A 14,071-nucleotide genomic window follows, 5' to 3' on the forward strand; every position below is an offset into this window, starting at 1 on the left:
TCACTGATAGACTAATTATAAAAGTGTGATGGGCTTTTATACACGTGCTTAATTTATTATAAGTTTATTTTTGTTAACAGCTCAAATATGTAATATCAACATGATTATACATATTATCCTGCACTTGAAAGGTTGCCATTGTGACCACTTACATAGATAATCAGAACAAAGGCTAAGTTGTATGAATAAGTTCATGGCTTTCTAAGTGTAATAAATTCCATTAAAATAATGAAAGTTTTAAATCATTTATGTGTGTATATCCAAGAAATTTAAACAAAAATAAGATTTTAAAAATGCAGCATGTAAAAAGTACCTCTAAATAGAATAATATGTTATCAAATATGGGAAAGTGAGTAACTTCGGTGACTATCATTTCCTTTATGTTAATATCCATTCTTTATTTTAATAGAACAAATTTAACTATTCATGTTAAGATGCTGTTTAAAATTGAACTTTGTTTTTGGGTGTTTTTTTTAAAGATATGTAACTTACCGTACAGTTCTATAAGCAAAACAGTAAGTGAATATCTGAGTCTCTACCTGAAACATATCAGGGAAAAGTGGAGGGGGAAATTCCGAAAATAAAAAAAGGTTCTCGTATCTACTTCCATGTCTGGAAATGTGTTTGTTGCAGTTTTTTGTTAATGCCACTTAACACAATACTTCATACAAGGTCCTCATGAAACACAATGACGTTTAAAAATCACCACACTATGCCACGGCAGCAGAGTGATTTTTTTCCAACATAAGATTAAATTGCAAAATAAATGAATTACTTAGAGTGGCATGGCCCTCATTTTGCCACCCTTCTCTTGAAAATTGCTTATTAATATGAAAAGAGGAGTTGGAAAATAGCCTGTTTCTTTTTATGCATAGTATTTTGGGGGCTTCAGCACCCACAGAGCCCAGCCAGTTGCACATTTCGCTTGTGTTGGTGAGCTGGTACAATGACCTTCCTGACCTGCATCTCGAGGCTATTATTAATCGCTAAGTAACCTGCTAAGGCCAAACAAATTTGTTTCCATTGAAAGGATCTCTATCTGTGTCTGAGAATTTGTTCTGTACCAAACAAACCTCATTAACTGTGTCCATTTTTGACAAAGAACACGGAGTTAGAGGGACTGGTGACCTTTCTTTGTCCTTAAGGTACAAATTTCAAGGCAGTCACTTATGAATAAATGAGATTTTTTACTGGGAAAAATAACAATCATAGGTTACAGAAAAATCTGAATGGGTTATTAATTTTCATCTTTATTTTTTATATGATGGGAAAAAATAAATCTGTCTTTTATAATTCCTCTTATAAGTCTTTAAGGTAATTTAAAATAACCAATGAACTGCCACTACCAGGGTAATTATTCAGATGGGCATGTATCCCATTTACGTCCCTCCAAAGGTAAATAAAATAATTTCCTGAGCAATTATAAAAATAATAATAATTTTAAAAGTATCTACAAAGAAGTTTGTGTTTTACAAATGATTTAATGAAAGTGAGGTGATATTACCTAAGAAAGAAAAAAAGCACAATGTAACAAACGCATACATGAACAGGTAAGGTAGAAAGAAATACACAGGGCCTGACACAAAATCAAAACTGCAGATTATTGGAAGTAATAACAGCAGTCTATCTTCAGGCTATGGAAACCTAAAACACAAACAGTGTGTACTTCAGGAGCTCGACGCACAAAGCAGAGGCTGAGAGATATGTATATAAAAGTGTCAGTTTACAGGACATACAGAAAACACATGCTAGACCTAGAAGGAAGTGGGAAGCCCTAAAAATAAACCCAAGAAACTTGACAAACCAATGGAAGAACTACCCCAGGGTGACTTCAAAACACAAAGTAACTAATTCAATAAATCCCTACAGTTGTTTAAAAAAATCAATCTTGCATTTCTAATTGATTTATCACCAGACTGGAGAGTGTACAGATATGCCGAACACCATGGTTATATTTATGTCAGACAGTCTTTGGTAAATAACCAACTAGGAAGAGTTGAATAAATTTTTTACCTTTAATATACAAGATCTTGTTACACCAAGAGGGATGAAGATATGGCTCAAAGTAAAGGATGCAATGAAAATTATGATCTCTTTAAAGATTAAATGATGAAAGCCATTCTAACTAGGATTCCTTATAAAAAATTTTAAACTATTTTTTTTTATGTAGAGATTTTTCAATCTAGTTCTTTTAAAGCACTTCAATTTTTTCCAAATAATTTTAGGTTGTTTTCATTTCAGGTGTATTGTTTCTATTCTCAAAACAAACAAACAAACAATACAGTGATCTATATAGGATGGATGTTACTAATTATCATATTTTAAAAATATGAAAACACATAAAGAGATGAAATAACTGGCTCTGAATGACAAATTAGTAAACAGCAGAAATAGAATTAGAATCCTCAGATTTTCAGATTCCCCAACTCCACACCAAGCTGTAGTTATTCTGATACAAGGATTACTGCGAAGAAGATATTTTTTATTGAGTGAACCATTCGTATTTTCTCTTATCTTACGATTCTGCTTCCTATGATATCATTGGAGATGCTTGAGTAATCTCCAGGACTTCTTGCAATACTTATGTAAAGCACTATGTGATAGTTAAAAATAAAGGTAAAAAATCACTGCAATTTTTATAAAGCCTTGCATACTTGAATATATTTGGCTAATGATATTTGTAATAAAACTAAAATTTTCACATATTGTAATAATGATAGAAATAATAAAAATTCTAATAGCTACCTGGGGATGATGGAGTGGGGCAGGTCACGGTGTGGACCCTGAAATGATACCTGGTTATAAAATCCCTGCTGTTTAATCCCTGAGTCTCAATATCCTTACCTGTAAATGCAAATATTATCAGTACTAGTATCTTCCTCATCAAGCTATTGTGACAGTCAAATAAATGAACGTATGAAATGTACGCAGAGTAGGGTTGGCACATGGTAACACGTAAGTGTTTGCTGTTTACTGAAGGTTTACTCTAAGCCAGGTACCAGGTTCTTTGTTGTATCTATTCAATTAGGTGTGAATCTTTCACACTTTCTCCAATTCCCTCCACAATCAGGGTGCATTCTGTGGTGGAAGTTTCCACAATGCAGACTGTGGTATTTGGCTTCCAAAGAGGCATGAGGCATGGGGTAAACCTTGACCGGTGGGAAATGTGATATGGAAGAGAGTCATGGAATACATCCTCCGTTTTTCTGTCTTCCCTGTGCTGCTCTGGGAGGTGTCCTTGCAAGCCTGCATGGCTAATGACAGCAGGTGTTCCTGCTGCACTGCTGAGCCACAGAGGGATCTGCATAAGGTGGGGGCCCAGGCTGCAGGTGCTCCTGGTTTCATGTTCATTCCTCCTTGCAGGGCACAAGCACCCAGGACTCCAGCTGCCCTGACAGTTGGCATCTGACAGCTCATAGCTGCAGCCCACGGGAGAAAATCGGCTGCTCTACCTGTTCCCCCAGCCTGCATCCCCTCACTGGTGATTGGGGAACACCGAGGTCCAGAGCCTTTGTCCCAGTCGGGGTCCACTCGAAACACCCACTAAGTTCCAGAGCTTCCTGAGATTGGTTGAGACTTTGATGTGGTTCAACTTCTCCCTGTTCTCCCCACCATTCCCTTAGAGATGTTACTCCCCAAAATGCTCCCCAGTAACGCTCCAACTCCAAATCGCTACCTCACAGAATATTTCTATCTGTGACACCTCACGCCCCTTCTCACTGTCATTGTCCCAGGCTTGGAACATGTCAATCAAGTATCAGCAGCTGCTTAATATCAGGCGTATCCTGGGTTAGACATGAACCTCACCTTATTTAATCCTTTCACAGATATGATCACTCCCATTTTACAGATAGGAAATTATATTCACAGAGGTTGAATCTCTGCCTGAAATTTCAAATCAGAATGTGTCAGACTTAGAATTTGGGCCGGAAAGGCTTCATGCATGTGGCGGGTTGGCATTGGGACTGAGTCATGAGTGAGCTTTCACTAGTGAGCACACTGGGACAAAGGAGCGTGCAATGACACGAAGCTGGACTGTTCACGGAAATCTCACCCTCCTGTGCAGACTGGGTCCCTCAACAGCAGAGGGGGGACATGTACTTCAGAGCAGAAGAAAGGCCTCCTGGTCAGGGGTACATGGGCTCTCTAAGGGTAATGCTGGCAATTTTGTACTCTACAAACCAGACATTTTGAGAATGAAAAAAAAAAAGTAACAACGATGATAATGGCCGATGTTATAAAATTACAATACCATGACTTCACTCTGAACATAGAAAGGAATCATCCAATTGCCCCATTATTTCATTTGCCTGCTTTGCATGATTTTTAAAAGCAATAAGACTCCATTCAAAGATCATTCATGAAAATCAATTTTTTTCTTCTTCTTCTGGCTCTTTGGAATAAACCTCCTTGAAAAGAATTCTTTTATACAGTCTTCTCTCTGAAATATGCACATATTTCACTGGAAAATTATTTTCTTTTTACCATTCTGGATGGTTTCTCTAAATGGAAGTGAAATTTTATGTAATGTCTACAGTGTCAAATAATTGAGAGTGGGTGGCGTTGAGCTAAGTAAAATAAGAGGCACATAATAAGACGTGTTTACACTGCACATCATTTTCCAGAGCTCCAAGAGCTTCACAGACATTAATTCATCCTCACAACATTCTGCGGAGATTGGTAAGGGGCAGGTCGCATTAATGAGGCTCCTGTTCTATGGGAAATGCAATGGCTTTACAAATGGTAACCAAGACAGTGTGGGATCCTTCTCCCAGAAAGGTAAATCAAGGCACATTTCTCTCTCCTTTGCTATCTTCAAAGTGACTCAACTGTGGAGAGTGAGGAGCAAGCTACTGAAGTTTTGTTGCAGGCAGATGTGGCTTTTAAAGTTCCCATTTCATATGGAAGGAATGGCAAGATCTCATTTCCTTTTGTTTCCTCAACAATCAGACCTTGTCTCTCATTTAAAATGTGCGAACTTCATCTTAAAGCAGAAATAACTGCTGCCGCTTTGACATGTAATCCACTCAACACAACCAGGATCATCTCCAGACTAAGCTTGACACTCTTATCGAGCAATAATGTCCCACAGGATGACATCAACGTATTTTAAAGCAGGATGTCACATAAAATTTCAGAAAATTATCTAATGAGTCTTAGAACACTGTTTATTGCCCCGTTATTTTATCATCGGTCCTAGGATAGCGTCCATGTGAATGCCAAACAGAACCCCGTCATGTTTACTGTTGGGTGGGATAAGAAAAGATGACAAGATGGCACTGGGAAGAATGGAAAGAGAGAGAGACAAACTGGGCTGGAGTGAGGTTCTTTCTCTGTTCTCTTCAATGTCCCTCCTGAGAGAGGACATGGAGAGATTAGCAAGGAGACGAGAAGGAGAAAGCTGAAATGCATTCCAAAGTGATAATAAAAAAAGTGTTTTTTCAAATACATAACGTTTTATTAATTCTCTGCTTTTTTGTTATGGGACCACCGCATTTCCTCTCTATTACATTGTTGCTGTTTTTTTAGGTGTGTATCAACTCTAGAATTTCTCATTCTGCAATAATATTTTGAGTAAGATACACACTAACATTTTTTTCCTTGAGATCCATGTTATAAAGTATTATAACTTTTTTTTTTAATTTAGAAATTAAATTTAATTGAGTGACTTTGCTCAAAAGAGTACATAGATTCCAGGTAAACATTTCTAGAGCATCTGAACTGTTGATTGGGTTGCATGCCCTTTCTGTTGTATATTATAACTGTAAGGTATTTTTCCCCGCCAAGAAGGAAGAGGCCAGAGCCACCAAGTGTGGAATAAGAGAAGGCTTTATTGAGTACAGAGCACGCTTCCTGCCCAGCCAGGTTCCCTGGCCCCGAGGTAAGATGAAGTCACAAGGATTAAATTGCGTGGGAGATATTTAAAGGGTCCCTCTAGGGAAGTCAAGCTAATATGATGTGGTGAAATCTCACTGGCTGGCAGACGGTCGCTTTTTTCCAAAAAGTTCCTGCGAAGCTTCTTTTGGCATGCTTGGTTGTGGGCGGTCAAAGTTCATAAGTCTGGGTTCCCCACGTGACCATCCCCCATTATCCACCGACCTTACAATAACTTTTTAAGAAAATAATGCAAGTATTTATTTTGAGCTTGCATAATTCTTATGCTAAGAAGAGACTCTGAACTACAATCCTAGTGTTTATAGTTTATGTATTTCTAGGACTGCTAAGTCATCTTTTACTATGGAACCCTTAAAAAGAAGAAAGTATAACATGTCATAGATCCAATTTGTATTGTAGAAGGGTCTTTCAGGCAGCAGTAGGAAAAAGAGAAGAGAAATGAGAACGGAGTGCTGAGAGGGGAGTGACAGGTTTGGGAAAAGAATTATTTCTCATGTAAACATGCTTTAGCTTTGGATGTCTGTGGATGACCAAGCAGCCATGTCAGCAGGGTTTTGAAACAGGTTATAATAATCAGAAGAAAATTCTAGGCTGGAGAATATTTGGACTCATGAGTCACCAGAACACAAGTGCAAGAAGAAGGCACGGAAATGGAAGACAATGTCCGGAGCAGGTGGAGCGAAGAGGCAAGGGCATTAAAGAGAGAACCTGGTGTTCAGATCTGTCAAGCACAGGTGAGTACACAGAGGACATTGAGAAGAAGAGGACTGAAAGTGTCATACACTTCAGGGAGGCCAGATAAAGGTGAAGGCCAAACAGCCTACCAGGCTGTATAATGAATGACATTTTAGCAATAGCTATATTTTCCCAATCATTTACACATAGCTTCAAGTATGACGGGAAACATCTGTATATGATCAATCTATCAAGTACCTGAATCTGATTTTCACTATGTAAATTTACTCTTAAATCGGCAATATTAAAAGCTGCATTACTAGTCCTTATCACAGAACTACAAAAGAAAAAAAACCCAGAGGATCTCTCTTCTATTCATCTCCTAGCAAGAGATCAGCTAGGCCAAATGAGAGATAAGAGCTTCCCATCCATCCACTCTGCAAAGTCCGACAACCACAAGGCCAAGTCCACGAACCAACATATTTTAGGCCCTTGCTTTCTATTTTTTTTTCATTAAATAATTTTATTTTTTTAATGGGATGACATCAATAAATCAGGATACATATATACAAAGATAACAAGTCCAGGTTATCTTGTCATTCAATTATGTTGCATACCCATCACCCAAAGTCAGATTGTCCTCTGTCACCTTCTATCTAGTTTTCATTGTGCCCCTCCCCCTCCCCCTCTCCCGCTCCCTCTCCCCCGTCCCCCCGATAACCACCACATTCTTATCAATGTCTCTTAGTTTCACTTTTATGTCCCACCTACGTTTGGAATAATGCAGTTTCTGGTTTTTTCTGATTTACTTATTTCACTTCGTATCATGTTATCAAGATCCCACCATTTTGCTGTAAATGATCCGATGTCATCATTTCTTATGGCTGAGTAGTATTACATAGTGTATATGTGCCACATCTTCTTTATCCAGTCATCTATTGACAGGCTTTTTGGTTGTTTCCATGTTCTGGCCACTGTGAACAATGCTGCAATAAATATGGGGCTGCATGTGTCTTTACGTATCAATGTTTCTGAGTTTTGGGGGTATATACCCAGTAGAGGGATTGCTGGGTCATAAGGTAGTTCTATTTTCAGTTTTTTGAGGAACCACCATACTTTCTTCCATAATGGTTGTACTACTTTACATTCCCACCAACAGTGTATGAGGGTTCCTTTTTCTCCACAGCCTCTCCAACATTTGCTATTACTTGTCTTGTTAATAATAGCTAATCGAACAGGTGTGAGGTGGTATCTCATTGCAGATTTGATTTGCATTTCTCTAATAGCTAAAGAACATTTCATATATCTGTTGGCCATTTGTATTTCTTCCTGGGAGAAGTGTCTGTTCATATCCTCTTCCCATTTTTTTATTGGATTGTTTGTTTGTTTGTTGTTGAGTTTTATGAGTTCTTTGTATATTTTGGATATTAGGCCCTTATCTGAGCTGTTGTTTGAAAATATCATTTCCCATTTAGTTGGCTTTCTGTTTATTTTATCGTTTTTCTTGCTGAGCAAAAACTTCTTAGTCTGATGTAGTCCCATTCATTAATTTTTGCCTTCACTTCTCTTGCCTTTGGAGTCAAATTTATAAAATGCTCTTTAAAACCCAGGTCCATGAGTTGAGTACCTATGTCTTCTTCTATGTACTTTATTGTTTCAGGTATTATGTTTAGATCTTTGATCCATTTTGAGTTAATTTTAGTACAGGGGGACAACCTGTAGTCCAGTTTCATTCTTTTGCATGTGGCTTTCCAGTTTTCCCAGCATCATTTATTGAAGAGGCTTTCTTTTCTCCATTGTATGTTCTTGGCCCCTTTATCAAAAATTATTTGACTATATATATGTGGTTTTATTTCTGGACTTTCTATTCTGTTCCATTGGTCTGAGTGTCTATTTTTCTGCCAATACCATGCTGTTTTGATTATCGTGGCCCTATAATATAGTTTGAAGTCAGGTATTGTAATGCCTCCAACTTCATTCTTTTTCTTTAGGATTGCTTTGGCTATTCGGGGTTTTTTATAGTTCCATATAAATCTGATGATTTTTTGTTCTATTTATTTAAAAAATGTCATTGGAATTTTGATGGGAATTGCATTAAATTTGTATATTGCTTTGGGTAATATAGCCATCTTCATTATATTTATTCTTCCTAACCAAGAACAAGGTATATTCTTCCATCTCATTATATCTTTTTCGATTTCCCTTAACAATGGTTTATAGTTTTCATTATAAAAGCCCTTTACATTCTTTGTTATGTTTATTCCTAAGTATTTTATTTTTTTTGTTGCAATCATGAAGGGGATTATTCTTTTGAGTTTGTTCTCAATTGTTTCATTGTTGGCATATAGAAAGGCTATTGACTTCTGTATGTTAATTTTGTATCCTGCGACCTTACTGTATTGGCTTATTGTTTCTAGTAGTCTTTTTGTGGATTCTTTGGGGTTTTCGATGTATAGGATCATATCATCTGCAAAAAGTGATACCTTTACTTCTTCTTTTCCGATATGGATGCCTTTTATTTCTTTGTCTTGTCTGATTGCTCTGGCTAGAACCTCTAGTACCACATTAAATAAGAGTGGAGAGAGTGGACAACCCTGTCTTGTTCCTGATTTAAGGGGGAAAGCCTTCAGTTTAGTGCCATTGAATATGATGTTAGCTGATGGTTTATCATATATGGCCTTTATCATGTCGAGATATTTTCCTTCTATACCCATTTTGTTGAGAGTCTTAAACATAAAATTGTGTTGTATTTTGTCGAAAGCCTTTTCTGCGTCTATTGATAAGATCATGTGGTTTTTGTTCTTTGTTTTGTTGATATGGTGTATTACGTTAACCGTTTTACGTATGTTGAACCATCCTTGAGATTCTGGGATGAATCCCACTTGATCATGATGTATTATTTTTTTAATATGTTGTTGTATTCGATTTGCTAGTATTTTGTTTAGTATTTTAGCATCTGTATTCATTAGAGATATTGGTCTGTAGTTTTCTTTTTTTGTGCCATCCTTGCCTGGTTTTGGGATGAGGGTTATGTTGGCCTCATAAAATGTGTTTGGAAGTATTGCTTCTTCTTTAATTTTTTGGAAGACTTTGAGTAGGATAGAAACCAAGTCTTCTTTGAATGTTTGATAAAATTCGCTGGTATAGCCGTCAGGGCCTGGACTTTTATTTTTGGGGAGGTTTTTTAATGGTTTTTTCTATTTCTTCTCTACTGATAGGTCTGTTTAGGCTTTCTGCTTCTTCTTGACTCAGTCTAGGAAGGTTGTATTTTTCTAGGAATTTATCCATTTCTTCTAGGTTGTTGAATTTAGTGGCATAAAGTTTTTCATAGTATTCTACAATAATTCTTTGTATATCTACGGTGTCCGTGGTGATTTCTTCTCTTTCATTTTGGATTTTGTTTATATGAGTTCTTTCTCTTTTTTCCTTGGTAAGTCTTGCCAAGGGTTTGTCAATTTTGTTGATGTTTTCAAAGAACCAGCTCCTTGTTCTATTAATTTTTTCTATAGTTTTTCTGTTCTTTATTTCATTTATTTCTGCTCTGATTTTTATTATCTCCTTTCTTCGGCTGGTTTTGGGTTGTCTTTGTTTTTCTTTTTCTAGTTCCTTAAGGTGTGAAGTTACGTGGTTCACTTGGGCTCTCTTTTGTTTGTTCATATATAACTGAAGTGATATGAACTTCCCTCTTATCACGGCTTTTGCTGAATCCCATAGATTCTGATATGTCGTATTGTCATTTTCATTAGTCTGTATATATCTATTGATCTCTGCACTTATTTCTTCTTTGATCCATTCATTTTTTAAAAGTATGTTGTTTAGTTTCCACATTTTTGTGGGATTTTTTTCCTCTTTTTTGCAGTTGAATTCTAGTTTCAAGGCTTTATGATCAGAAAATATGCTTGGTACAACTTTGATTTTTCTGAATTTGCTGATATTGTTTTTGTGGCCCAACATATGGTCAATTCTTGAGAATGATGCATGTACACTGGAGAAAAATGTATACTCAGTCACTTTGGGATGAAATGTCCTGTAGATGTCTATCATATCCAGGTGCTCTAGTGTTTTGTTTAAGGCCACTATGTCTTTGTTGATTCTCTGTTTGGATGACTGATCTAGAGCCGTCAGCGGTGTATTGAGGTCTCCAAGTATGATTGTATTTTTGTCAGTTTTTGTTTTAAGGTCAATAAGTAGCTGTCTTATATATTTTGGTGCTCCTTGGTTTGATGCATATATATTAAGAATTGTTATGTCTTCTTGATTCAGTGTCCCCTTAGCCATTATGACATGGCCATTTTTGTCTCTGAGTACTTTTGCTGTCTTGTAGTCAGCATTATCAGATATGAGTATTGCTACGCCTGCTTTTTTTTGTATGTTATTTGCTTGGAGTATTGTTTTCCAGCCTTTCACTTTGAATTTGTTTTTATCCTTGTTACTTAGATGAGTTTCCTGTACGCAGCATACAGTTGGATTTTCTTTTTTAATCCATTCTGCTACTCTGTGCCTTTTTACTGGTGAGTTTCATCCATTTACATTTAGTGTAATTATTGACACTTGTGAGTTCCCTATTGCCATTTTATAGATTGCTTTCTGATAGTTTTGTGTCTTGTTGGATCCTTCTCTTTCTATCTTTTGGTGTTTTTTTTTTTTGTTTTTTTTTTTAATATATATATATATATATATATATATATATATATATATATATATATTTTCTTTTTTTTGTATTCTGAAGCTGGAAACGGGGAGAGACAGTCAGACAGACTCCCACATGCGCCCGACCGGGATCCACCCGGCACGCCCACCAGGGGCGACGCTCTGCCCCTCCGGGGGGTCGTTCTGCTGCGACCAGAGCCACTCTAGCGCCTGGGGCAGAGGCCAAGGAGCCATCCCCAGCGCCTGGGCCATCTTTGCTCCAATGGAGCTTTGGCTGCGGGAGGGGAAGAGAGAGACAGAGAGGAAGGAGGGGGGGGGTGGAGAAGCAATTGGGTGCTTCTCCTGTGTGCCCTGGCCGGGAATCGAACATGGGTCCCCCGCACGCCAGGCCGACACTCTACCGCTGAGCCAACCGACCAGGGCCTCTATCTTTTGTTTTTATTTGGTTGTATTCCATACATCTTTCCTCTGTTGCTATCTTTTTTATCTCATGTGCTTCTGTGGTGGTTTTTTCAATGGTGGTTACCTTTAAGTAATGAAAAGGGTTCCTACCCTGTTCATTGTAGTGCACAATTTTGTGAGTACTTTTGCACTCCATTGTCCTTTGCTATTGTTAATCTCCATCTTCTCCCCCCTTTCTTTTTGTTGTTGTCACAGTTTAAATTTGGTTTTATTGTGTTCTTCTTGCAGCTTTTACTTGTGGTTTTGTTTTTTTTTTTGTTCTTTGTATCTGATTGGAGAACCCCCTTTAGTAATTTCTGGAGTGGGGGTTTTCTGATGATAAATTCCCTCATCTTTTCTGTATCTGTGAATGTTTTTATATCTCCTTCATATTTGAAGGATAGCTTTGATGGGTATAGTATTCATGGCTGAAAGTTCCTCTCTTTCAGGACTTTAAATATTGGGGTCCACTCTCTTCTAGCTTGTAGAGTTTCTGCTGAGAAATCTGATGATAATCTAATGGGCCTTCCTTTATATGTCGTATTCTTCTTTTCCCTGGCTTCCTTGAGAATTTTTTCTTTGCTGTTGGTTTGTGCCAATTTCATTATGATATGCCTTGGAATAGGTTTGTTGGGGTTAAGAAAACTTGGAGTTCTGTTTGCTTCATGAATTTGAGGCTTTAGTTCTTTCCACAGGCTTGGGAAGTTCTCATCTATTATTTGTTTGAGTATGTTCTCCATTCCATTTTCTCTCTCTTCTCCCTCTGATATGCCTATTATTCTTATGTTATTCTTTTTGATGGAGTCCGATAATTCTTGTAGGGCTCATTTTTTTTTAATGTTTGAGTCTCTTTCTTCTTCTCTCTGTTGTGCCTCAAGTTGCTTGTCTTCTATTTCACTAATCCTCTCTTCTATCTGACCTGTTCTATTAGCTAATCTTGTTACTTCGTTTTTCAACTCGTGAATTGAGTTTTTCATCTCTGTTTGATTTGTTTTTATAGTTTCAATTTCCTTGGACATATATTCTTTGTGTTCATTGAGTTGTTTTCTGAGCTCCCTAAATTGCCTTTCTGTGTTTTCTTGTATATCTCGGAGGATTTTTAGGATTTCTATCTTGAATTCTCTGTCATTTAGCTCCAAGGTTTCCAATATATTAAATTTTTTCTCCATAGATTTTTCCTCATCTATCTGTGTTACCTCTCTTTCTTTTGTATCCATAATATTTTATTTTCTCTTCCTTAATGGCATCTTAGGGTGGTTTTGCTGATAGTATTAATGAGATTTAATAAAGAATAAAAAGTTAAAAAATAAAAAATTGAAAAGAGTTGTTTTTTTTTAAAAAAATTAATAATGAAATAAAGAAAAATAAAGTAAAATAAAAATTTAAAAAAAGAAATTATTCTCACCTCCTTTTTTCCTCTCCTCTCCTCTCCCCGCTTTCTTGAGAAAATCTTGTGGTGAACTGTGAATTATATTGTATTAAATAGAACAAACAATGCTTGTAATGGAGGGCCTGAATTGGGGAAAAGTAATAAAGGGGTTAAAAAAAAAGAAAGAAAAAAGAAGGGGGTATGGACCCACAAAAAGCAAATAAGGAAAAAATTTGGGTCAAGAATAAAATGATTTGCTTTTAGGTTTTGGTTGACTGAGAGTTATGATGAGAGGAATAAGAGGGAAACAGAAAAATGGGGGGACAAATTAAAAAATTACTATTGTATTTAGTAGAATAAGAACTAGATAAAATGGAGAGCCAGGGATTGGAGCACTGCTAGTGAATTAAAAAGGTGAAGTAAAAAACCCCCAAAATGCCACAAACATAAGTTTGAGTCCCAGATAAGATAATTTGTTTGTTATTGAGGTTTGAATGAGAGGAGATGTAAAGGAGAAAGGAAGAAACTAATATAGGGGGAGAAAAGAGAGAGAGAGAGAGAGAAAAAGAGGGAACCACTAAAAGAAGAAAAAAGAAAAAAGAGGAGAGAGCGAGAGAGAAAGTTAAGGGTTTTGAGTGCAACCCTCATAGAGAGAAAGGAAGAGGAAAGAAAAGATAGTGGGAGATGTAACACTTATGGGTAGTGTAGTTCAAGGAGAGGAGAGAGTAAGACCGGCAGAGAGTTAATCAGCCAAATTGGAGGATGAAAAAAAAAATATCAATAATGAAGATAAGAGAAACAAACGAACAAATATAATAAAATGGGATAGGTTATAAAGTCTGAAGATTATTCTTGATTTTGAGAGGTTATCTTCTTGCTTTTTCTTTTCTCTCCCTCTTCCTGTTCGGTGACTCTGTTCCCCAGGTTCTGCCCCTTTGGCATGCTCAGGTAGAGGTTTGCAGTTGATAAGTCTCTATGGCGATGTCATGTATTGTGCTTTAGTCTCGTTGGTAGTCGAGGCTCATTAGCATTTATAGGCTC

The 14,071-nt window shown here is 36.9% G+C and overlaps 1 protein-coding gene across 1 annotated transcript in view; it reads right to left on the minus strand.

The window, feature by feature from the left end:
• Window positions 1-14,071, minus strand: part of SPATA17 (spermatogenesis associated 17) — a 106,339-nt gene that overhangs the window by 58,169 nt on the left and 34,099 nt on the right. The window lies entirely within an intron of this gene.

This window comes from Saccopteryx bilineata, chromosome 1, assembly GCF_036850765.1.
Source record: "Saccopteryx bilineata isolate mSacBil1 chromosome 1, mSacBil1_pri_phased_curated, whole genome shotgun sequence".
In the NCBI taxonomy this organism is placed as follows: domain Eukaryota; kingdom Metazoa; phylum Chordata; class Mammalia; order Chiroptera; family Emballonuridae; genus Saccopteryx; species Saccopteryx bilineata.